This window comes from Sminthopsis crassicaudata, chromosome 6, assembly GCF_048593235.1.
Source record: "Sminthopsis crassicaudata isolate SCR6 chromosome 6, ASM4859323v1, whole genome shotgun sequence".
Lineage (NCBI taxonomy): Eukaryota > Metazoa > Chordata > Mammalia > Dasyuromorphia > Dasyuridae > Sminthopsis > Sminthopsis crassicaudata.
The window spans coordinates 94,688,559-94,715,305 of NC_133622.1; the positions used below are offsets into that span (position 1 = coordinate 94,688,559).

At 33.0% G+C, this 26,747-nt stretch overlaps 1 long non-coding RNA gene and 1 pseudogene across 1 annotated transcript in view; both read left to right on the forward strand.

Moving 5' to 3' along the window:
* LOC141547741 (uncharacterized) overlaps positions 1–26,747 on the forward strand; it is a 38,806-nt gene that overhangs the window by 3,426 nt on the left and 8,633 nt on the right. The window contains exon 2 of the long non-coding RNA XR_012483614.1: positions 38–142. This is a non-coding gene — a long non-coding RNA (uncharacterized LOC141547741). The remainder of the gene's footprint in view (positions 1–37; positions 143–26,747) is intronic.
* LOC141546218 (splicing factor 45 pseudogene) lies at positions 9,445–10,682 on the forward strand (annotated as a pseudogene).

Below are 26,747 nucleotides of genomic sequence, written 5' to 3' on the forward strand. Positions count from 1 at the left end.
CAGCTGTGATCATGTGTCCCCTCTGATATTTTACTAGATGATACGCATGAATTTCTTGCTTACCTGAGTTTTCATCATTTTGGATCTATGGAATCTTGTCCCTTACAACTCTGACAAGGACTGCTGAGGATCTCTGGAGAAAGTAAGAAAATACTGTCTTTACCCATTGCAAATTCACTGTATATAAATTCTGCTGAATCCTCATTGCTTTGGCAATTATTTATCAACCTTTACTCTTATCCCCCATTTCATCTGTCACAAATGTTAATGCAAACTTTTATTCCCCACTCCTTTCATTCTCACCTACCTCTCCCAACAATCTAATTCCATTATATGTCAGCCACAAATTTCATTGAGAAAACTAAGGTCATTTAAAAAGTGAGCAAAAACTTTGAAAAGAGGTTTAACCAATGTAACCCAATTGTTATAAGGAGGACAAAAAGAGAAGCTAGAAATCATCTCAGAGAGCAAACCCTGGATCTCTTTGCCAAGCTAAGATAAATGGCAGCCAAAATTGAAACCAATTTTTAATATAATCTCATTTATCAAATATTAAAGAATAGGAACAGCACTATCTCATGAAATAGTGAGAAATAGTGTAGGAAAGAAAAAAAACAAATTTACAAAAAATTTGGTAAAAGATCCAATTAATATAGATAATTAAAAAAAAAAAAAACATTTAAGGATGAAACTGGGAGGACAACAAACAGATCCCCAAAGAAAGAAATGTGTAAGTATTTTATAGCACTTTCTCTCCTATTTACAATGAAATAATCACATGTGGATATTTTTACATTACAATTTATTTTGCATGTGGAGATAGAAATAGCATTGTAAAAATAATGTTGGGAACAGTAGCTGAATTAGATAAAAATATATCAGAGGTCCATATTTAGAGTATTTAAAGATGAGTTCCCAACATGAAAAGAAAACAAAATAGTAAATGCTTGGAATTTCTTTTTTTTAGTTGTTATTAGGCAAGAAAATGGAGTGTATATAGAGTTTTGGACCTGGAGTCAGAAAGAGTTGAGTTCATATCTAACTTCATGTACTTTTAAAATATATGACAACTAGGCAAGTCACTAAATTTCTACTAGTTTCAATTTTCTTTTCTGTAAAATGGATTTAATAATAATACCTGCTTCCCAGGGTTGTTGTAAAGATCAAATGAGGTCAATATTTATAAAGTTCTTTACAAACCCTAAAATTGTATATAAATTCATATAAAGTTTTATATTCATAAAAAAGTGATTGAGAATTTTCCTACTCACTGTCCCATATCCTAAATTTTCTTCTTTCTATAAAACATTTGTGAGAAAAACCTACATACATATATTAAAGGACTTGTTGTATGGACATATCAGTAGGAAACAAGTTTGCACAGGTATTATTCTATTGCAGACCATATCCTTGTAGCTGTACAGTTGACAGAAAGTATAGAGGATACAATTTCTTTCTGTTAGCTGACTATAAAAATAATTTGATTCAAGAGAGCAAAATGCTTTCTTAAAGGTTCTCCTCCAAGGTATCTTCCATGCTTATTTTAAATCCACACAAAATTTCAGTAAGATGAAATGTTAAAGGTGACTTAATTCTTGCTCACACAAGGAAAAGTTTGTGACAAATACCACACATATGATATATATGCATATATATGTACACACATAAAATGTAATTGAAAGGTACATATATGTCTGTACACATGTGTGTATATATACACATACATATGGTATTTGTAATTATCCTGAAATATGTCCAGTGACAAGTATACAGTAAGAGGAATTCCCTATAGAAGCATCACAGGTACTTTTCAGATGGCGCTGTACAGATCTAATAATTCCTAGAACAATGTAGAGCTTCTTAAATAAATGCTATCATTACTCAAAAGATTATGGTCTAAATAACCAAATAGGAAAAATAACAGAGATGAAGAATATCTGTTGTTCAATCTGAAAGGACAAGATATACTTGGATGGATGGTAATCTATAAGTATAATAAAAAAGGAATAGAGGATTGGATTGTCTTTGGGAAATTGTGAATTTTTTTTTTAAATAACCCCACCTCCTTAAGGGGAAAAAAGGCTTATTTTGAAGCATTATTAGTCTTTAAATGATGTTCTCTGAGTAAAAATTCCAAAGATATCATAGTCTTTGAAGAATTTAAATTGAAAGAGATCCAAAAGGCAATTGAAAAGTCTATGGTAGGCATGATAAGGCTGAAATAGATTACTATCAAAAGATAAGAAGTGTCACAAAAGATATCATTAGATGCATATCTGGAAAAAGAGATGGACAAGATATACCTTGGATGGACAGTGATCTGTAATTAGAATAGAGGAAGAGGAATAGAGAAAGTTGTCTTGTCTTTGGGAAAATGTGAAGTTAAAAAAAATAATCCTCATCTCCTTGAGGGAAAAATGGCTCATTTTGAAACATTAATATTCTTTAGATGATATTCTCTGACTGAAAATTCTCTATGCTAAAGTCCTTGGTTTGGTCAAATGATTCAACACTAAAAATGGATATGCCTTATCAGTAGCAATAATATTAAAGAATATACATTACTCTTTGTTCTTGCTGCACATTAGAAGCTATGAGAACTATCCACCTGAATTGAAATATTGTCATGCTCATTAGAATATAAGCTCTTTGAAAGCAGGTATTATTTTTGCTTTTCTAATTGTTATCTCTTACTCTTAGCAGATCACTTTCCACAAAGTAATTAATCTTCTTTTGACTAGTCATCTTCTTGGTTTCCTTTAGTCTCAAATAAAATTACAACTTCTACAGAAAGCTTCCTCTCAACCACTTTTAATTCTGATGTCTTCTCTCTATAAATTTTTATTTATTAATTTTGAATATAGCTTGCTTTGTATGTATTTCTTTGCATGTTGTCTCCCCATTAGGTTGTAAGCTGCTTGAGGGGAGGGACTATCTTTCACCTCTTTTTTTTTTTTAAATCCCCAACACAGCATAGTATTTGTCTATAGTTGGCACTCAATAAATGTTTATTGATTTTTGACTGAATTCAAACTTTTAAAATTCACTCACGAATTAATATCCATTCATCTAGCATGTATGCAATGTTAAGAGAGCTGTAAGAGGGCATTCTTAAGTTGATTAACTCCTTCCTTCCCATTCCCCCTCCCTGTGAGGAGTCAACTTCTAAGAGGAAATGAATAAGAAAATGAGAATACTTATGGTGAAAATCAAGAAATTACAACCTGGCATGAGGACAAAACAAATGTGGGATGAGAATCATTGAGGTGGAGAAGCGTGGTTTGTGATATTCATAATTATAGGAAATCCCTACTTTAATGGAATCACAAATTTATTGAGGTATCATTCAGAGCATGAAAACATAATCTCCTTTATCATGGAGTATTATGTATTATAACTGTTTGCATTGTGTCTTTGATATACTTTTAAGTTCTAAGAAGATAGAGACACTATATAAACTTTTTTATATAAATCTTTGCTTGTGCTTAGCATAGTGCTCAGTAAAATTGTTGCTATTGTTTATTTATAATTCCCCTTTTCAGAAGTTACACAAAATTGAGTGGGGTTAGAAGAAATTTTTTTTAGAAATAGATGTTATGATTAGGTTATCTTTGACTTCCAAGATTATATAACCTCTGTACAAACATTCTCTTGTATTGAATATCAGAAGTTGTCATCAAGACAGCAGAGCCAATATGGCAGAGAAAAGACAGGAAGTTGCCTGAATTCTCCCCAGTTTCTCTCAGAAATATTAAACCAAGCCACTAAATAGGTTCTGGATTTAACAGAATGCACAAAAAGATAGTGAAACAATTTTTCATCTTGATAAATTATTTTTAAAATATATTTTTAAAAAGCTTAAATAAAGAGTATAAAAAGAAAAAGTTATGTGCCCAGAATAACATAAGAGAATTAAAAATATGAAACAATAAATTATCATTTCAAGAAAGTATATATAATATTACATATTGTATTCAGAACTGTCCATCTTCTCTTTGCTTCCTTGTAGGCTTTCTTTTGTTCTCTGCTGTGCAATTTTCATTTTATTATTTTTCCTACTTTTCTCCCCCCCCAATAGGCTACAATTAAGCATAGACATATGTATATATGTACACATATATACATGCACATACATATTCCTATGTACAAATACACATACATATATGTATATATACAGGATATAGATATAGATGTCTACAATCATACACATATACATTCTTATGCATCTTTGGAAAGCTGTACTACACTTATTTGTCACCTATTTCTTTAAAAGTGAATTTCTTAGGTTCAAGTCTTTACATATTTTTCAAAATTTACCAATTCATCATTGATTGCTGACATATAGTGTATTTTCCATATTTTTCTCTTTTGATTGAAAATATTTTAACTTTAACTTTGAGCTCATTTGTTACTACTTCTTTTCTCCTAATAAATTCTACTGCTAATCATTATTATCATGTTTGTATATATCTCTTGTTCCTATCCCTGCGGACTCTTCTACTTTATTTCTACTTTCTTCTGGGCTTTGCTATTACTTAATCTACCTTCCAAAATCCTTTCCTTATCCTCTTCCCCCTACCTTTTCTTCCCACTCTTTCCCTCTATCTTTATCCCATTCCCATTATCTGTTATCTACATACCTCATCTCATTCTCATTAATCTACATACTCTTCCATATCCCTCTTATTCTATCTCCTTTTTTCTTAATAAATTTAGAAGACTTTTATACCCTTTAGATATATCTATATCTATCTACTTCTACCTATATATCTCTATTTATATGTATTGTTCCCACTTTAATCTATTTCTAATGTGAGTAGGATCTCAGAACTACCAGCCCTTTCCCCTATCTAATTCCTCTCTGTCAGTTTTTGTTCTTGAATCTCATTTGTATAATATAATTACTCTTTTTATATTTTCCTACATGGTTTTGCTTTTTAGAATTATATCATACCCAGCTGTATCACAGTCTTTATTTTGAACTACTCATTTATTAGTGACAATCTTAGACATACAGTTTATATTCCCATGCATAAAGCAAACAAAAAAAAATTATCCCTATTGAGTAATGTGATATTTACCTGATATTTTTTCTTGGATCTTATTTGCCAAATTTCTATTAAGTTTGGGTCTTTTGCAGCAAAATCTTAGAGATCTGACAATTCATTTGGTGTCCATTTTTTAAAATTCAGGATTACACTTAATTTTGGAGGGTATGATATTTTCAGCTGCAACTTACTTAATTCTTTTATTCTTCAGTATATAGTGTCCAAGATTATATTTTCTTTTTTAATGCAGACACTCCTAGATCTTGTGTGTTCTAATTGTGGTTGCATCATATTGCTTTTTTTTCTTGTTGCTTACAATATTTTATCACTGACCTTGAGTTTTTGGAATTTAGCTATAATGTCCCTGTAGGATGTCCTTGTAGAATCTCTTTCAGGTTGTGAATAGTAGATTATTTCTATTTCTATTTTATGCTCTTGTTCTAAAACTTTGCAAAAATCTTCTTTAATTTTTTTTTGTATTATTATATCAATGTTCTTTTTTGGTCAAAACTTTCAAGTAGTCCAATTATTTTTATGTTTTGTTTTATTGATCAGTTCTTCATATCTGCTATTTTTTGTGAGATGTCTCACATTCTTTTCTTTTTCATTCTTTATATTTTATTTTTACTATTTCTAGGCCTCATAACTTTGCTATTTTCCCCTTGGTTTTCAAAAAATCATTTTTTTCCTTAAGATTCAGGATCTTCTTTTCTAGTTCGTTGACTTTCTTTACACAACTTTAATTTTTTTTTAATTCTTCTCCTCCTCTTCTTCTTCCTTCTCATTCTCCTTCTTTTTCTTCAGTCTCTCTCTTTTGATTTTTAAAGTTCTTCTATGAATATCTTTTTGGGTAGGTGACTGCTTGATACAACTCTTTGGGGTAGGAGAGGTTTATTTCCTTATCCTCCCCTATAGAAACCTGGTATTCTATAGTAGCTTTCTATGATTAGATTCTTTTTCCTTTACTTGCCCATTTTGTAGCAGGGGCATGAGGGATAGTTCCTCTGGCTTCAGGTCTTCTCTCTTGTCTGGAACCCAAAACTAAGAACTCAATCTTCTTGTAAGTGCCAGAAGTAAGTATTATTCCTGCTTCATTGCTTCATATTCACCTGATATGTGCTGTTATTTCACACCCAGGGCCATATATTGGCAGCAGAGCTGGGCCTGGCATTCCTTATCAGCAGAGGTTCCCTCAATCTCAACTCTCCATATTGTCTGAGAGGTGAAAATTTCTATGGCTAGGACCAAAGTTACCTCCCAAACTAGACAGCCACAGGGCTTACCTCTTACTGTTTCAGTGAAACTAGCCTGGAGTGGTTTATATTTAACATGGGCCAAACCTGCATCCTGGAATCTTTCTTTGGATTTTTTCTGATTGTTCTAGAAGGACAACTATTCTGCCCTACCTCTTATTCATTTTAACTGATCATTCACCCTCAGGTGCAATTTTGTCTCCTTTTTTGGGGGAAATCTAGAGAGCCTGGAATTTTCTGATGTACTTTGTCATCTCTCCAGAATCCTTTTCTCAGTTTAAGATAATTTTAAAGGACTTCCAGAAAGTTCTGTTTCACATGGGTAAAGGGAGAACACAACCTAGTGCAGATATTGTCTGGACCAGCCAGTGAAAAGCTTTTAGCTGCCTCAAAGATCAAAAACTAAGATTCATCTTACCTGCCTCAGATGTGGCTAGTGGAATAGTAGGCCAGCTGTGAGGCCTCCAACCAGAGTGTAGCACACAAGTCATCAGCTTGTGAACCCCTAATGCAACAGATGTGACTAGAGTAGGCCACCACAGTGCCATGATCAAGCCACCAATACTAGAGACTAATACATAAAATTAGTAAATAGACCCCTGATCCCCAGCACAAGAAGCTGGAGAAAGTGCCTTCTGTGCCCCAGGAACAGAGCTCAACTTAAAAAAAAAACCACAACAAAATAAGCTAAAAATGATTAAAAAAAAAAAAAAAAAAAAAGAGCCCTGATCATAAATAGCAATAGGAAAGGTCAAAACAAACTCAGAAGATAACAATGTCAAAATGTGAAATGTCAAAGGGAAAAATGAATTGGTCTCAAGACCAAAAAGTCTTCTTAAAAGAACTCAAAAAATATTTGAAAAGTCAAGTAAGAGAGGTAGAAGAAAAATTCAAAACAGAAATGAGAGTTATGTAAGAGACAGGAAAAGATACACAGGAAAAGATAATGACAAATTCTGGAAGGGATGGGAAAAGACAGGGACAATAATACATTGTTGGTGGAGTTGTCAACTGTTCCAAACATTCTGTAGAGCAATTTGAAACTATGCCCAAAGAACTATAAAACTGTTCATACTCTGAATCAGCAGTGTTTCTCCTGGCTCTGTATCCCAATGATATCATAAAAAAAGAGAAAAAATAACTGATATACACAAAAAAAGTTTGTAACAGCTTTTTCTGTAGTGACTAGGAACTGAAAATTGCCTCTCAGGTAGGTAATAGCAGAATAAATTAATGGTACATGAATGTAATGGAATAGAATTGTTCTATAAGAAATGATCAGAAGCATGATTTCAAAAAGGCCTGGAGAGACTTCCATGAACTGATGCTAAGTGAAGTGAGTAGAATTAAAAGAATATTGTACACAGCAACAATAAGAATATATGATGGACTTTGCTCTTTTCAACAACAAGGTGATTGAGATAAATTCCAATAGACTTGTAATGGAGAGAACTATCTGCATCCAGTGAGAAAACTATGGACACTAAATGTGGGTAACAACATAGTATTTTCACCTGTTTTTTTGTTCTTGTTTTCCTCTAATTCTTCTTCTCTTTTGATTTGATTTTTATTGTGTAGCATGACAAATGTGAAAATATATTTAGAAGAACTGCACATATTTAACTTATATTGGTTGACTATATAGGGGAGAAAGAGGGAAGAAGAAAAAGATGTAATACAAGATTTTGCAAGAGTAAATGTTGAAAACTATATTTGCTGTACTCTGAAAAAAACTATTACTAAAAAGAGAGAGAGAATCAACAGGAAGGACAAAAATTGACTAAAGAAAAGAAGTATTAAAAAAAAAAAAAACATTAAAAAGTACAATTAGCCAAATGGGGGAAAACTAATCCATTGAAAAAAACAACTTCATAAAAAGTAGAACTAGCCAAATGGAAAAAGAGGTATAAAAAGTACCTAAAAAAATAATTCCTTAACCATTTAAGTTAGACAAATGGAAGCTTATGACTCTCAGATATCAAAAATCAAACAAAACCAAAAGAATGAAAAATGGAAGAAAATGTAAAATACTTCATTGGAAAAACAACTGACCTGGAAAATATATCCAGAAGAGATAATTTAAGAATTATTGTACTATCTGAAAGCCATGACCAAAGAAAAGTCTGGCTAGCAACCTTCAACAAATTATCAAGGAAAACTGTCATGATACCTCAGAACAAGAAGATAAAATAGTCACTGAAAGAATTCATCAATCACTTCCTGAACAGGAGTTCCAAATGAAAATTCCAAAGATTATTGTTGTCAAATTCATTCAGGTCAAGAGGAAAGTATTTCAAGATATCAGAAAAAAATTCAAATATCAAGAAGTCACAGTCAGTATGTAAGACATTTACTACACTAAAAGATCAGAACATACATTATATTCTGGAAGGCAATTCCAGATTACAACCAATGTGGAACTATCCTGCAAAATTGAACATAATCTTTCAGGAGTAAAGAGACTTTCAAATTTACCTGATGAAAAGACCAGAGCCGAACAGAAAATTGGATCTTCAAATACAAGATTTAAGAGAAGTGTTCCATGTTTAACGTATGCTGGATTACTTGCCATCTAGTGGTAAGGGTGGGGAAAAAGGAGGAAAAAAATTTGAAACACAAGTTTTTGCAAGAGTGAATGTTGAAAATAAAAAACTTTATTTAAAAAAAGGAGAAAAAAAGAGACGTGTTAAAATGGAAACAGAAAAACAAACAAGCATTATTATTCAATAAGGAATATAGGAAGATATTTGTAACTTTGAGAACTACATCTCTGTCAGGGCAGTTAGAATGAACATACATAGAAGATATGATTATAAGTTAATTTGAATGTAATCATATAAAAAAAATTAAGGGATTAAAAACAGTATTATACTGAAAGAAAAAGACAGCAGGAGGCATAATAGGATACATTATGTCACCTGAATTGGTGCAAAAGACCTATTAAGTAGAGAGAAAAAAGGGATTGGGTAAGCATTGTTTGGACCTTATTCTCATCAGATTTGATTTGGAATAACATGCCAAACTCAATTGAATTTATCTTGGCCTATAAGGAAGTAGGAGATAGAAGGGGAAAGAAAAGGAAGGGAGGTGGGGGCATACTGCTGCTAGCTAGCTCTAGTCCACCTCTAGCCCTGCTACCGCCAATGCTGCTGCTCTGGCCTATGGAGAAATCCAGCACGCCCCCTGGTTTTGAAAAAGAAGAAAAATTGTCCTTATATGATAACTTGGGAGTGGAGAACAGTGATTCAAAGACAGAAGGCTAGTCCAAAAATTTCAAACTGCTACAGTCTCAGCTGCAAGTCAAGAAGGCCATTTTAACCCAAGCAGAGTCAGAGAACAAAACAAAGTACAGTGCTTGTTCCAGTGATTGATCTGATTGGCAGATCATAGATCTGCCAGATATTCCACCTCATGTTGCAGCAGATTTAAAGGATCCTGTGGCTAGTAGATTTTCTGCAGGAGAAGTTTTGATTCCATTAGCAATGAATATGAAACCATGTTTCCTAATGATTATGAGAAAGTAGTAAAACACCAAAAGGAGAAATTCCAAAGACAGTGGAGAGCTGAAAGGCAAAAAGAGATTGAAGAAAGAGAAAAGAGGATTTATAAAAACAGGCATGAAGTTAGTGGTTTTTGAGAGAAAAATTCTGATGAAGATGAAGATTATATATGAGAAAGGAAGAAAGAAAGTATGTGAAATGCTGCCATTGCACTACTAACTTTTCTTGTGGAAAAAGACAAGGAATTATCCAGAATGTTTCCATTTGAAGAGGAACCAAGACCTTGTTCACAGTCTTCCAAAGCTGCTATCCCTCTCCAATGTATGATGAACAAGAGAGACCATGATCCCTAACAGGGTTCCGTAATTCCTTCCTTGCTAATATGGGTGGTATCATTGCTCATAAAATCATGCAGAAGTATAATTTCCGAGAAGGCCAGGATCTTGGAAAACATGAGCAAGAATTGATGCTACAGAGAAAGATGCATCTAACAAATCAGATTCAAATCGATTAATCAAGATCCTTAAATGTCTACTAAAATGGTTCTGCTAAGGAACATGGTGGGTGCTGGGGAAGTAGATGAAGATCTAGAAGGCCGATACCAAAGAAGAATGTAAAAATATAACAAAGTTGGAAAATGTGTAATTTTTGAAATTCCTGGTGCTCCTGCTGATAAAACTGTATGAATATTTTTAGATTTTGAAAGGGTTGAATGAGCAATTGAAACTGTTGTTGATCTTAATGGGAGATATTTTGGTAGATGCATAGTAAAAGCTTGTTTCTACAACTTGGATAAATTCACAGTCTTGTATCTGGCAGAGGAAGCCTCATTTTATGAACTCAGAGAACAAATTATCTCTGGCAATCCAGAGGCTGAATGAAAAGAAGAAAGAAGGCATGCCTGCTTGACTATTGGGTACAGAGAATTTTGGAAAGGACTCCAAAAATTCATGTTGACTGATCCTATTTTTTTTTATTTTGTGTTTTTTTATATACTATAAAATCTTTTAAGAAAAAAGGAAGAAAAAGGAAGAGGATAATGAAAGGCAAAACACTGGTAAGGAGGGACAGGGTGAAAGGAGAGAGGAAATAATAAACAGGAAGAAAATAGGGTGGAGGAGGGAAATGCACAGTTAATTATCATAACTTTGAATGTGAATGGGATGAACTCTCCCAGAAAAAGAAAGTGGATATCAGAGTGGATTAAAGACCTAAAATGTGTTGTTTATAAGAAAACATTTGAAGAACAAATAAAAGGCAACAACATTTTCTTAAAGAACAAAATAAAACACCAAAAGCCCAAAACATTGCCTAAGAAGTCTTGTACTCCTTTCTTTTTCCTTTTGACCACTTTTTTTTTTTTTTTTTTGCAATTCTTTTAAACTCTGATCAATAGTGATCTAGAGCACCTTTTCATATGACTAGCAATGGCTTTAATTTCTTCATCTGAAAATTGTTCATATCATCTGGCCATCAATTAGGGAATGGGTTGTGTTCTTATAAATTTGAGTCAGTTCTCTATATATTTTAGAAATGAGAGTTTTATTAAAAACAGTGCCTATAAAATCCCCCCCCCCATCTTTCTGCTTCCTTTTGTTTTATTTTGCTAAGGTTTGGGGTTAAGTGACTTGCCACTTAAGTGTCTGAAGCCACATTTGAATTCAGGTTCTCCTGACTTCAGGGCTGGTGCTCTATCCCCTGTGCCACCTAGCTGCCTCTTCTGCTTCCTTTCTAACATTGGCTGTATTGGTGTTATTTGTGTAAAAAACCTTTTTAATTAAATATAGTCAAAATTATCCATTTTGTATTTCATAATGTTCTCTTTGGCCACAAATTCCTTCTGCCTCCACAGATCTGAGAGGTAGACTATCCCTTGTTCTTCTGATTATTTATAGTATCACCCTTGATGTCTAAATCATGAATGCATTTCAACTTTATCTTGGCATAGAGTGTTAGATATTGTTGACCATATATGATAAGGATGGCTGAGTCCTTGGGCAAGATTGTTGGCACAAGATGATGCCTTCTTACTTCCACAGCTCTGTTGACTTTTCATAATTGAGCTACATTTGAGCCCTGTGATGACTTCTGTATGTTTACAGTACTTCTGCCACTATGTAGTTATTTGGAGTTTTTTGGACTTTTAGAAATGGTGAATGGGTCTTTGGAAGATTAACAGTATGACTCTACTAGTGTTGTTTATATGTGTATGGATATAAAGCTAAATCAAATATAATATCCTTGTTTTCTATTTAGCACATTAATTCAACATTAATTATATTTGGCCTTGTCACTTAAAACCAAGGGCTTTATGCAATTCTTGAATTTGATATAGTTCAGCTGACAGCTTTTGCACTTGAGTTTTCAGATAAGATGACTATTAGCAAATAAGAGACAAATGAATTGATTTTTTTCTCTTGTATTTTCCAACATTATTTCCTTTAAGAATGGTTTGAGGCTTTGGCCAAAATTAAATTTATTTCATATTTGGAAAAGGGTATGTCTCTTTATACCATGCAATATACAGAGATACAATTGGGATCAGAAAGGTATTTTTCTAATAGGTATCTTTTTATTCTTGACAAAGAAATGAATAATCACTATGGAAACAAATTATATACTGCTGAACATTAAAAATGCTTATTAAATACGTGGTAGATCCAATATTGGACCTAAAGTGTCTGGCAAATTTGCTATGCAGTCTTGTTGTCATTAAACTGGCTTAGGCTGAACCTTTTTTGATATTTCAGAATTCCTTTTCTCATATCATCCTTAAAACATTACTGGTATTTTAGCAGTTTCAATAAAAATTTAAAAATATACTCTCTCCTCTTTGTCTTTCCCTTTCTCTTTCTGTCAGTGTCTCCCTTTCTCCCTTTCCATATTTCTCAAATATTTTTGTGAACTGAGGCTAACAAAAAGTATTAAAAAGTTATATCAATCAGATGAATCTCTTTAAGCTGCTGTTAGGCACACGGTATATCACAAATATCAAGTCAATTGATTTGAATTCTTTATGACAAACAAGCTCTAGAGGGCAGAGAATACCTATTACATTTTTTTTGAGTTCTATTTTTATCACAAGATTATACTGATGGCTAGATCTACTTTAAAATATATTACCTTAAAAATATACTACTAGAGAGGCAGCTAGGTGAGGTAGTAGTTAAAGCACCAGCTCTGAAGTTAGGAGGATCTGAGTTCAAATTGATTTCAGACACAACACTTCCTAGCTGTGTGACCCTGGGCAAGTTGTTTAACTCTTATTGCTTCAGCAATACACACACACACACACACACACACACACACACACACACACACACACACACACATGAATTTGTTAGATTATTATCTTTGAACTTTTAGGACAAGTCTGTTCATTACTAATATTTGCTTATGCTATGTCAGTAGAATGTAAAAACCACTGAAGTTGGAATCACACCAAAGACCTATGTTCTTACCACTGATCTTTACTGCTTGTGTATTTTCAGAGAAGTAATTTTATTTCCTTGGTTTCTGTTTCCTTCTCTATAAAATAATCTAAAAATAATTATTAAAATTAATTGGAATAAAAATTATTTGAAACACAAGAAACTGCTGTAGATATTAGTAGATTGCCCTTCATAAAGAGATTAATATTTCCTCTTAGGGGAATCAAAAAGAATATATTAAGATATTTCAAAGGATACCAATCCTTCCAGGAAAGAAACATGGCATATTTCATTTAGAAATGTACCAAAAGCATTATTACAGTGGCATATGCAATGTGTGATCATATAGTTAAAGCTGGAAGGAACTTTGGAGGTCATTGAGGACAACTCTTTAATTTTTTTTTAGTTTAATCATTACTTATTTTTAATAATAGTAATAGCTTTCTATTTTTCATTAATTCCCTTGAAATTCTCTACATTTTGTTTTTCCATATGAATTTTGTTGTTATTTTTTCTAGGTCATTAAAATAGTTTCTTGGGAGTCTACTTGGTACAGTACTAAATATATAGATTAGTTTAGGGAGTATTGTCATCATTATTATATTCGCTCCACCTATCCAAGAGCACTTAATATTTTTACAATTATTTAAATCTGACTTTATTTGTGTGGAAAGTGTTTTGTAATTTTGCTCATATAATTTAGCTTTCTATTTTTCAAATTACATGCAAGTATAATTTTTAATATCCACCTTTGCAAAATCTTGTATTCCAAATATTTCTCCCTCTGTCCTCACCTTCCCCCTCCCTTAGCCAACACATTATCCAATATAGGTTACATATATATATGTAAATATATTTCCACATATATCATGCTGTGCAATAAAAATCAGATCAAAAGAGGGAAAATAAGAAAGAAAAAACCAAACAACAACATCAAAGATGAAAATACTATAACATTACAAGGGCACAACCACCTGTTAATACCACTGTTTTTTAGATTATTTTAGCATAAACATTTTGGTTTATTTTCTTCCACTGAAATGAATTCTATTATATTCATGATACACAAATCACTATATATTGTGATCTACATTGAGTCTCCATAGTCCCAATGCTGGCTACAAATGGCTCTTTCCATTACAAGCCTATTGGAATTAATTTTAATCACTTCATTGTTGAAAAGAGCTAAATCCATTGCAATTGATCATCACATAATCCTTGTTACTATTGTGCACAATGTTTGTACTCTTGGTTCTACTTACTTCACTTAGCATCAATTGAGATAAATCTCTTGTCTTTCTGAAATCATCCTGCTGATCATTTCTTATAGAATGTTAATATTCCATTATATTTATATGTCATAACTTATTCAGCTATTTCCCTGCTGATGGGCATCCACTCAGTTTCTACTTCCTTGCCAGTACAAAATGGGCTACTACAAACATTTTTGCACATGTTGGTTATTTTCTCTTTCTATGATGTCTTTGGTTTATAGAGCCACTAGAAACACTTCTAGGTCAATGGATATGCACAGTTTCATACCCTTGCACATAGTTCTATATTGCTCTCTAGAATGATTGGATCTTTTGTTACAAGTGTGTGTGTGTGTGTGTGTGTGTGTGTGTGTGTGTGTGTGTGTGTGTGACAGAGAGAGAAAAAGAGAGAGAGAGAGAGGGAGAGAGAGAGAGAGAGAGAGAGAGAGAGAGAGAGAGAGAGAGAGAGAGAGAGAGAGAGAGAGAGAGGAGGGAGGGAGGGAGGGAGGGAGAGAGGGAGAGAGGGAGAGGGAGAGGGAGGGAGGGAGAGGAGAGAGAGAATGAGAATGAACATTTTCTTGCATTTTGCTTTTGGAATCTCTGGGCATGACTAATTCTTTCATTTTCTTGCATCCTTATTATTTTTCTTTTTCAAATCCTGTTCAACAATCATTTATTAAATGCATACAATATTCCAAACATACTCCTAGGACCACATATACAAGTAGCTATTCCCAGAAGATACAGTGTCTTTATAAATGAACAAGACCCATCTGTCTCTTGCCCTTTTTTCAAAAAGTGGCTGCTCCCTAAGCCAAAGACTTAAAGACCAGAATTTGGCAATAAAACATCTTTGAAAACTCCTTGTTCTCTTAGACCAATAATTGTTAGTATTTTGGAGCAACAAGAGATCTACAAACTTTATTTTACCTAAATGACATTACAAACATACCACCTGTTAATACCATTGTTTTCTAGATTATCTTAGTATAAACATCTTGGCCTATTTTCCTTCACTGAAATATATGAATTCTATTATACTCATGACTTAAATTTATGATACACAAATCTTGAAATATTCTTTACATACTTTTTTTTTAGGCAATTGGGGTTAAATGACTTGCCCAGGGTCACACAGCCAGGAAGTGTTAAGTGTCTGAGACCAGATTTGAACTCAGGTCCTCCTGACTTCAGGGATGGTGCTCTATCCACTGTGCCACCTAGTTGCCCCCTTTACATACTTTTTGCTGTCAAATCTTTCACACGATCCAAACTTAGCATTGCAATAATAACATTCACATGTGAGGAGTACATCTCTAATAATTATTCAGGTTTTAGAATCATTTTTAATTGAATTTTAAGTGATCAGATAAAAAAAAAAAGTGTTATTTAAGAAAAAAAAATATTTCTTCCTCTTTGGTCATATTGTACTATGTATGAGATCACTTTTCCACAGAAAATAATAACTTAGAATATTATGAAATGTAAGAATTTATATACAAATATATATGTATATATATATATATATATATATATATATATATATATATATGCATACACATATCTATTTGTTATTAACCACTAGTTGCCTAAAAGTAACAGTAACAGTGACAAGTCAGCACTGACCATCATTACTACTAATGAGGGAAAGGAAAGGGGGAACCCCATTTCTCGGCTCATAGATAATCCCATGAGGCGCAGTGTCCCCTGTAAAATGAATTTACAGATTTATTGTAGAAATTTGGAAGTAAAGTTCAGTTAGAAAGATGCCAGGGCCAGAGGTGGCCGCTAGGTGGGCAGGAACCCCTACATGGCTGGAAGGATACCATGTGTTGGCTGGAAGGGCTCCTGCCAAGAGTGCGTTCAGGTTCACTTCTTTTATACCCAAAAAATGATGGGCGGTACTCCTAAGTTTTCGGAGGGCTTTTCAGTTAGCTCAGATCAGGTGAGAGCTGGGGGAAGCTGAGCTGAGGGTGGGGGCTGGGCCTGGATATTCAAAGGTGCCTTTGACCAGGATTTGTGAATCAAGGTCAGTCATGGGTTGGGCAATTAAAAAGGAATCTTAAAGGGACCCCAACCCTCATCATTACCACCTTAAGAAAACATTTGTCACCTCTATCCAGAGCTGCTAATAGTGGTATACAGCCATTTGATTTATTTATCTATTTGTTTATTTTTAAATTTATGGAATAAAATAAGAATTTTCATAACATCATACAATAAAAAAGATTATTGCACATGAAACTATAAATTCACTATGTAAAAATTTTGGTATTTGTTTTACATACACAACTAGTTATCATGTAAATTTCCTTTTCCTCTTTTTTCCTCCTCCCCTTCCCCAGCCTCATGAAACTATAAATTCACTATGTAAAAATTTTGGTATTTGTTTTACATACACAACTAGTTATCATGTAAATTTCCTTTTCCTCTTTTTTCCTCCTCCCCTTCCCCAGCCTCAGAAATGTCTACCATTAGATACAAATAGCTGTATACATATATATGTAAAATTATTCTATGCTAATTTCTATTTTTGAATTCTTTCTCTGGATACAGATAAAATCTTTTTTCATATGTCCTTTATAATTAATTTGGATATTTATACTACAGTCAAAATGATTTACTCACTCAAAATCATTCTTCAAACAGTATTGCTGTTGTTTTACACAATATTCTCTTGGTTCTGCTCATTTTATTCTTCTTTGTGTGTGCACATCTTTCCATGTTTTTCTAAAATCATTGAGCTCATCATTTCTTATAGCACAGTAGGATTCCATCACAATGATGTAGCACAACTTGTTGTCATTCCCAAATGATGGACATTCCTATAGTTTCCAGTTTTTGCCACCATAAAAAGAGCTAGACAACCTTTTTCATTCAAAATGACAACCCCAGAATTAGAAGGTAATTTCATATGATTTTATGTAGCATAACTAAAGGAGGTAAGGAAGCATTTATTAAGTATCTACTATATGTTGGATGCCATGCTAAGATTACAATAAATATTATCTCACCTGATTCTCATAATAATTTTGGGAGATACAAGCTATTATTATTTTTATTTCTCATTTGAGGAAGCTGAAGAGTCCAAAGCTAAAAATCCAAAGCAGAGTTCAAGGCAAGGTCTACAATTTTATTCATCTTAGCCAAAAAAAATTATGAATTTTAATGTCTCTCTGCCTCTCCCCTTTTCTCCCTCTCTCCTTTTTTTCCCTCCCTCCTTCCCTCCCTTTCTTCCTCCCTCCCTCCTTTCCTCCCTTTCTTCCTCCCTCCCTCCTTTCCTCCCTTTCTCCCTTCTTCTTTCTTTCTTTCTTTCTTTCTTTCTTTCTTTCTTTCTTTCTTTCTTTCTTTCTTTCTTTCTTTCTTTCTTTCTTTCTTTCTTTCTTTCTTTCTTTCTTTCTTTCTTTCTTTCTTTCTTTCTTTCTTTCTTTCTTTCTTTCTTTCTTTCTTTCTTTCTTTCTTTCTTTCTTTCTTTCTTTCTTTCTTTCTTTCTTTCTTTCTTTCTTTCTTTCTTTCTTTCTTTCTTTCTCTCTCTCTCTCTCTCTCTCTCTCTCTCTCTCTCTCTCTCTCTCTCTCTCTCTCTCTCTCTCTCTCTCTCTCTCTCTCTCTCTCTTTCTCTTTATTTCTCTCTCTTTCTTTTTATCTCATGCCCATTATCTAGGTTGGGCAATGGATAAAGCATTTGGCTTAGAATCAAGAAGACTTATGAGTTCCAATACAGCCTCAGACTATTACTAGCTCTGTTTGCATCAGTTCCATTATCTGTAAAATGTGCTGGAGAATAAAATGACAAACTACTCCAGTATGATTGTCAAGAAAACCCCCAGAGGGAGTTATGAAGAGTCAGACATAACTAAAATGATTGAACAACAACAACAAAATGTTTTGGGATATACTGACCTTTTTTTGTTGTTGTTGATTTCCTTGGAGTATATGTCTAATTGGAAAGTCTCTGGATTTAAACATTGTTGTCCCTATCTTTTAAGAATTCTAATTTTCACCAGAATTCATTAACCAATTCATAGCTCCAAAAGCAAGACACTAATGTTTCTTTATTTTTAGAACACCATTACATTGACTATTCCCATAAATGTTTTCCTTGTCAGAGACTTTCTCTTATTTTTTTAGTTACAACAATTTTGTTCCTTCAAAAATGTTTTTGTCAATTATCCTTATCCTTTGCCTATGTATTTATTCACTATCCATAGTAGTGAAAGATTTATTTTATACACACACACACACACACACACATGCATATATATATAAAATGTACAAATTTTAATAGATTCATGTCTATCAGGATACTATGATTGAATGTGGTATAAGATATTGATTTAAATGAAATTTCTGACAGGCTGATTTTCCAGTATCTCAGTAGTGCTCTCTCTGGGTCTCTCTCTCCTTTCCCCTTTGATGTCTGAAGAAGAATTGACATAAATATTTGTAGTTTTCTTTTGTGAGAAGTAGAATATGATTACTTTGTTGACATCATGAAAATATCAAAAGATCTGCAGCCCAGGATTTCTTCACCTTCCAGGTTATTCTCCTTTTTTATAACTACACTATACTTAAAAATGATTTTTTCCAAATTAAATTATCTTCCTGATTTCATTTCAGAAAAGTTCCTTTGATTTCTTATCGTTATTGTACAATCCCAATTTTTTCAAACTTTTTTACATCAATTCAAAGTAAATCCAAAAATTTATTTAAGCATAGCATTCATATCTCAGAAGTACCATATATATCTTTTTTTTTTTTTTTTTTTTTTTTTTTAATGAACAAAGAGATAGACAAAGAAACATTTTGATTTCCCAAACTGACCTCAGGCCATTAAGAGACTAACATTTGTGGTTTTATTTCCTCAGTTGCTAGAACATTTTCTGTTTTGCTCTAGTCACTGACAAGTTTTTAGCTTTCACCAAATTATCTAAGTTACAGAAATCAGCTAACTTTCTTCTTGGGTCAGACATTTCACTTTGAATAGCTCCTTAAGCAGCTAACTCATCAAGTTAAATAACAAGAGTTCTTCTATTTCTAAGTATGACAGATTCAAAGTTTCCAGAGATGATTAACACCTGACTCCATCTCTATTACTAGTTCATTATTCTTGCACTTCCTGACCTCTCATTTTATTTCTTGAGCTGGAAGTCAATTGAGACAATTTGACTTTTAACTGAATCTGATTTTATATTAGATATACAATTATTTTACCCAATAACACATTAGGAAACAAGAAATATTTAAATGAAAGCTGTTCCTAATTGGGGAAAACATACTTTTCTGTTTAAATAGTATCTTATAAGTACATTTGTTACTGTTACTTATTTGTTGTGGAAGAAGCTAGCAGTCACTTTAAAGTAGGAATTACTTAAAATGTCTGGAAGAATGTGAATAAAAGGAGTATGAGATTAAAAATTCATGAGACTAAAAGAAATTTAAAATGATTGATTTTGCATTTTGAAAGATTTACAGGATTCCCAATGACATAGATTTTGGTGATTTTAGACTAGAGATCAAAGAGAAAAGATGAGTATTAGCAATCTGGCAACATTTAAGCAGACTTGGGAGGGGGAAGATGCTTCATATGAAAAGGATGCTTTCTAAAGTATTGAAATTATCTTTCACTGCCAAAAATCCTATAATAAAAACAAATCAATCTGGTGCCCACAATAAACTTGGTGGGGCAATGTAATAAATATTAAAAACTAAAAATATTAGATCATCTTTGGGTCATTTGGGAACCTAGTAGGGGAATATTTAGTTAAACACGCATTACTCAGTAACAGATAGAAGAAAAGTGAGTCTAGATTTAAAAAGTCTCTCTCTGATACTACCTGATATTTCACAAGATAATTTCAATCAATATGGGATAGACACTGTGAGGGGTAGACTGAGGAAAATGCTCCAGAGTTATCTTTGAAAAGTCAAGTTTTGAGGGAGTTGAAAAAGAAATGGAAGAAAGCATAAGGAGAAAATGATAGGAATGCTAGAAGGAATTTCAAGATCAAAGCAGAGGAAAATTTGAATTCTTCATTTCAGATTTTCTTTTAATTACTTATAACCCTTATAGTCTTTGAGCAGAAGCAAAGTAAGAACTTTGGGATGGAGTCAAGTATTATGTTTAAATTAAAGTGTCATCAAAATCATTTTCTTCTTCTACTTAACAATTATTTTTGACTTGGTAAGCTACTAAAAAGAGAGAGAGAGAGAGAGAGAGAGAGAGAGAGAGAGAGAGAGAGAGAGAGAGAGAGAGAGAGAGAGAGAGAGAGAAAAGCCTAACAAGGGACCATTCCTAATTTCTTATATCTCTTAATATATGTCACCACCAATTATTGATAGGGATCATTCTCCTTTTAACTAGAAATGTTTCATGTGAGAAATCAACACTAGGAAAAGTTTGGAACTATTCTTAGAAGCAGTAATAACAGAGGTAATTTAATAAATTAACAATTTCAGAAAAAAGCTTAATTAAAAATCATGGATAGAGCATAATTTGCAAAATTACAAAATCAAAGAAAGGCAAATCTTTATACTATTAGTCACATTTATTTGCTTACTGATGAAACTACTGATTTTGAATTAATTTGGTATATGTGTATTTTCTGATACTTCAAAGGTCCATAATTTCAACATTGTGAGTTTTTCTGCCACTAATGCAGAATATAACCCCTCTTTATCTTAATGAATTGTCCTTATGAGTTGCTGTGACTGAAAAAAAAATCATTATATCTCCAGCTTTTTGGTGATGAATCTCTCTGAATTTAGCTGGATTGGTCTTAAGACAAATCATTTAGATGGTACATAAGTTCTGTTCTTCAGGCTTATTCAAGAGTGTGTTTTGCCAGAACTTGCATCTCATGGGACAGTTAAAAAAAACAAAGATTATTTCTAGAATGGAACAAAGGAAGGGCCTTAATCTTTTCTTAGAAGATAAAGAATTTTTTTTTTATTTCATATTGCAAAATATTTTCACTAAATCTCTCTTTCTCATCAGTCACAAGAATTTGTTCATTTAAAACCCCAATGTTGAAGGTCCCATGATTGGAAAATTGTCTGGAGGGTTTGTTATTCTACTAAATTGTCTAATACGAACAAATTCTCAGAAAAAAAAGGAATTATGTACCAACTATAAAGTCAATATATAGAGTAAATAAATGTGAATCATAAAGACAACAATATTTAAAAAAGAAAAACTGATAAAAAAAACCTCTTGAAATAACATTGAGTACTTTAAATGCTTAATCTCTGACTCAGAATTTTTACCCATCTGCCTTCTACCATGTGCAGTTAAGGCAAGTGACTCCACCAGGAGTCACTTTGTTTGTGCTTTTGGAGTCCGGCTCTGGGGAATCCCTGTTTGTCTTCTCCATGGCAATTATTCACTCTCCTTCAAGCACAGATATGGCAAATGTGAATTCTAAACAACAATAACAACAACTATAATCACTAAACTACCACCATCATTATTAACACCACCAAACAATAAACATTGAAGCATATCTGTTGGAAAGGAAAAAGTTGGAAAAAAATACCTCGTAGACAAAATGTTCAGCACTCCATCAGGGCAGCATTGAATAGAAGGAAAAGATTGTAGACCAGAGGAAAAGAACACTAGAAATCACTAGGATTAGATCTTTTGCAAAAGAATTTCACTTGGGTTGGGCTACAGGTTGGCCCCCAACACTTCTCACCATAAGAAGGCTAAGGAAGACCAGTCTTTGGGAACAATTTAGCAGTTGAAGAAAGAGGAGTCAGAGTGCTCAGAGAAATCAGAGCCAAATGACAGGAAATATAAGAGAAAGGCTGAAAGACATAAAGTTAAAGATAGGAACCCTGAGTAAAAATCCAGCTCCTAAACAAATACAACAACAGAGAGGCTGCATAAAGACAGAAGCAAAATTAATAAATAAATAAAAATTCAGAAATCAGCCAGGGCTAAATGAACAAGTAGAAGATAAGAAAGGAACTAAAATTATACAAGGAAAAAGAGAATACTGAGAAAATATGGAACAAAAAGGAGCCAATATGGTTCAAAAGATGTATTATATTCTAAAAAAGATTAAGAATAAAATTAAGTCTTTTTCAAGGCAGAATTGAAAATGTAGGTCAAGACTTCTGGCCAAGATGGTGGAGAGGACACACACATCCATCTAAGCTCTTTCTTGCCTTCAGAATACTTTTTTTCATGATATGGACTTGGAATTAGTGCTTGACTGAAAAAACCCACAAATACATTATAAAACAGAAGATATCCTTAAAATTTGCCAGAAAAGGTCTGTTTTTGTTCATGGGCAGGGATGGCTAGACCAGGCACAGACTGCAGGCAGGGAGTGAGAGCACAAAAGGCAGCTCACACTGAACAGATTGGAGAGGGGAGGGGTGTAGTTGCAGCTATTGGAAAATTTGTGGGGAGAACTTTACCCAGTGTGAACTTTTTGCCCTGGCAGCAAGCCAGTAGATCAGCACAAGTGGTAAAGACTTCAATCCCAGAACATTGGGGTCTCTCAGGACTTTACCACACCCATCCAACACCGAGAATGACTGAGCATGCTCTCAGAGTCTCAGAGAGTGGCCGCTGGGTAGGCAGCCCAGCCATTGCTGTTCCACTGCTGCTTCATTGCTACCTCTGGTAGTCTGTAGAGGAAGCTTGGTAATACCATACTGCCCCCCAAAAAGCAGACCTCATTTACTTTTGTTTGTTTGTTTGTTTTCTTTGATTTTTTTTTTTTGGTCAAAATGAGAAAAAAATTAAAGGGTACTCTAACTATAGATAGCTTCTCTAAGGATAGGAAGCAGACATGAATGGGTGAAACTGCAAATCATAGACACAATTAATAATTTCACCCAAGAAAATGACAATAATGAAACATCATACCAAAATTTGTGGGATGAAGCTAAAGCAGTGATAAGGGGAAATTTTATATCTCTAGAGGCATACTTGCATAAAAAAGAGAAAGAGAAGGTCAATGAATTGGGCTTGTAACTAAAAAAGCTCACAAAGAAACAAATTAAAAATGCCAGTCAAATACTAAACTTAAAATTCTAAAAATAAAAGGGGAAGTTAATAAAATTGAAAGTAAAAAAAAAAAACAAAAACAAAAACACAAAACTATTGAATTAATAAATAAAACTAAGAGTTGGTTTTATGAAAAAAACCAACAAAATAGATAAACCCTTAGTAAATTTGATTAAAAAAAAGAAAGAGCAAAATCAAATTATTAGTCTTAAAAATGAAAAGGGAGAACTCTAATAAAAGGACACTAATAAAAAGGAAATTAGAGCAATAATTAGGAGTTTGCCCAATTTTATGTCAATAAATTCAATAACTTCAATGAAAAGGAATACTACCTTCAAAAATGTAGCTTGTTCAGATTAACAGAGGAAGAAGTAAATTGGTTAACAGTCCCATTTTAGAAAAAGAATAGAACAAGCTATTAATCAACTCCATAAGAAAAAATCCCCAGAACCAGATGGATTTATATGTGAATTCTACCAAACATTTAGAGAACAAGTAACTCCAATGCTATATAAACTATTTGAAAAAATAGGGATTGAAGGAGCCCTACCAAATTCCTTTTATGTCACAGACATGGTACTGATACCTAAACCAGGTAGGTTGAAAGAAATTTATACATTAATCTCCCTAATGAATATTAATGCAAAAATCTTAAATAAAATATCACCAAAAAAGATTACAGAAAATCATTCCCAGGATAATACACCATGACCAAGTAGGATTTATACAAGTAATTCAGGGCTGGTTCAATATTAGGAAAACTATTAGCATAATTGATTATATCAATAATCAAATTAACAAAAACCAGATGATCATCTCAATAGATGTAGAAAAAGCATTTGATGAAATCCAATATCCATTCCTATTAAAAACACTTGCCAGTATAGGAATAAATTGACTTTTCCTTAAAATAGTCAGGAGTATCTATTTAAAACCATCAGTAAGCATCACATGTAATGGGGATAAACTTGGAACCATTCCCAACAAGATCAAGAATGAAACAAGGTTGCCCACCATCACCATTAATATTAAATATTGTATTAGAAATGCTAGCTTTGGCAATAAGAGTCGAGAAAGAAATTAAAGGAATTAGAGTAGATAATGAAAAAAACCAAATTATCACTCTTTGCAGATGATATGATGGTATACTTAGAGAATCCCAGGGATTCTACTAAAAAGCTATTAGAAATAATCCACACCTTTAGCAAAGTTGCAGGATACAAAATAAATCCATATAAATCCTCAGCATTTTTATATTTCAACAAAATCCAACAGCAAGAGATACAAAGAGAAATTCCATTTAAAATAACTGTTGATAGTATGATATATTTGGAAATCTATCTGCCAAAGGAAAGTCAGGAACTATATGAGCAAAACTACAAAACACTTTCCATGCAAATAAAGTCAGATCTAAACAATTGGAAAAATATCAAGTGTTCTTGGACAGGCTGAGTAAATATAATAAAGATGACAATACTACCTAAACTAATCTACTTATTTAATGCTATACCAATCAGACTCCCAAGAAACTATTTTAATGGCCTAGAAAAAATAACAACAAAATTCATATGGAAGAAGAAAAGGTCAAAAATATCAAGAGAACTAATGAAAAAAAATCAAATACAGGCAGCCTAGTTGTACCTGATGTAAATCTATATTATAAAGTAGTGGTCACCAAAACCATTTGGTATTGGATAATAAATAGACTACTTGATTAGTGGAATAGGTTAGGTTCACAGGACAAAATAGTCATTAACTAAGGCAATCTAGTGTTTGAAAAACCCAAAGATCCCAACTTTTTCAATAAGAATTCACTATTTGACAAAAACTGCTAGGAAAACTGGAAATTAATATGGCAGAAACTAGGCATGGACCCACACTTAACACTGTACACCAAGATTAGATCAAAATGGGTTCATGATTTAGGCATAAAGATGAGATAATAAATTAGAGGAACATAGGATAGTTTACCTCTCAGATCTGTGGAGGAGGAAGGAATTTATGACCAAAGAAGAATTAGAGGTCATTATTGATCACAAAATAGAAAATTTTGATTATATTAAATTAAAAAGCTTTTGTACAAATAAAACTAATGCAAAAACAACATTAGAAGTGAAGCAATAAACTGGGCAAACATTTTTACATTTAAAAATGCTGATAAAGGCCTCATTTCTAAAATATACAGAGAATCAAGCCATTCTCCAGTTGATAAATGGTTAAAGGATATGAACAGACAATTTTCTTTTCTTTTTTTTTTTTTTAATTAAAGAAAAGCTGATTTTTAAAAATTATATATATATGTATATAGATATAGATATATAGATATAGATATTATATTATCCCTTGTATTCAGTTTTCCAAATTATCCCCCTTCCCTCTACTCCCTCCCCCCCCATGACAGGCAATCCCATACATTTTACATGTGTTACAATATAACCTAGATACAATACATGTGTGTAAATACCATTTTCTTGTTGCACAATAGGCATTAGATTCCGAAGGTACATGTAATCTGGGCAGACAGATATTAGTGCTAACAATTTACATTCATTTCCCAGTGTTCCTTTTCTGGGTGTAGCTACCTCTGTCCATCATTGATCAACTGGAAGTGAGTTGGATCTTCTTTATGTTGAAGATTTCCACTTCCATCAGAATATATCCTCATACAGTATTGTTCTTGAAGTGTATAGTGATCTTCTGGTTCTGCTCATTTCACTCAGAATCAGTTGATGTAAGTTTCTCCAAGCCTCTCTGTATTCCTCCTGCTGGTGCTTTCTTACAGAGCAATAATATTCCATAACCTTCATATATCATAATTTACCCAACCATTCTCCAACTGATGGACATCCATTCATCTTCCAGTTTCTAGCCACAACAAATAGAGCTGCCACAAACATTTTGGCACATACAGGTCTCTTTCCGCTCTTTAGTATTTCTTTGGGATATAGGCCCAGTAGTAGTACTGCTGGGTCAAAGCGTATGCACAGTTTGATAACTTTTTGGGCATAGTTCCAAATTGCTCTCCAGAATGGCTGGATTCTTTCACAATTCCACCAGCAATGTATTAGTGTCCCAGTTTTCCCACATCCCCTCCAACATTCATCATTATTTGTTCCTGTCATCTTAGCCAATCTGACAGGTGTGTAGTGGTATCTCAGAGTTGTCTTAATTTGCATTTCTCTGATCAGTAGTGATTTGGAACACTCTTTCATATGAGTGGATATAGTTTCAATTTCATCATCTGAG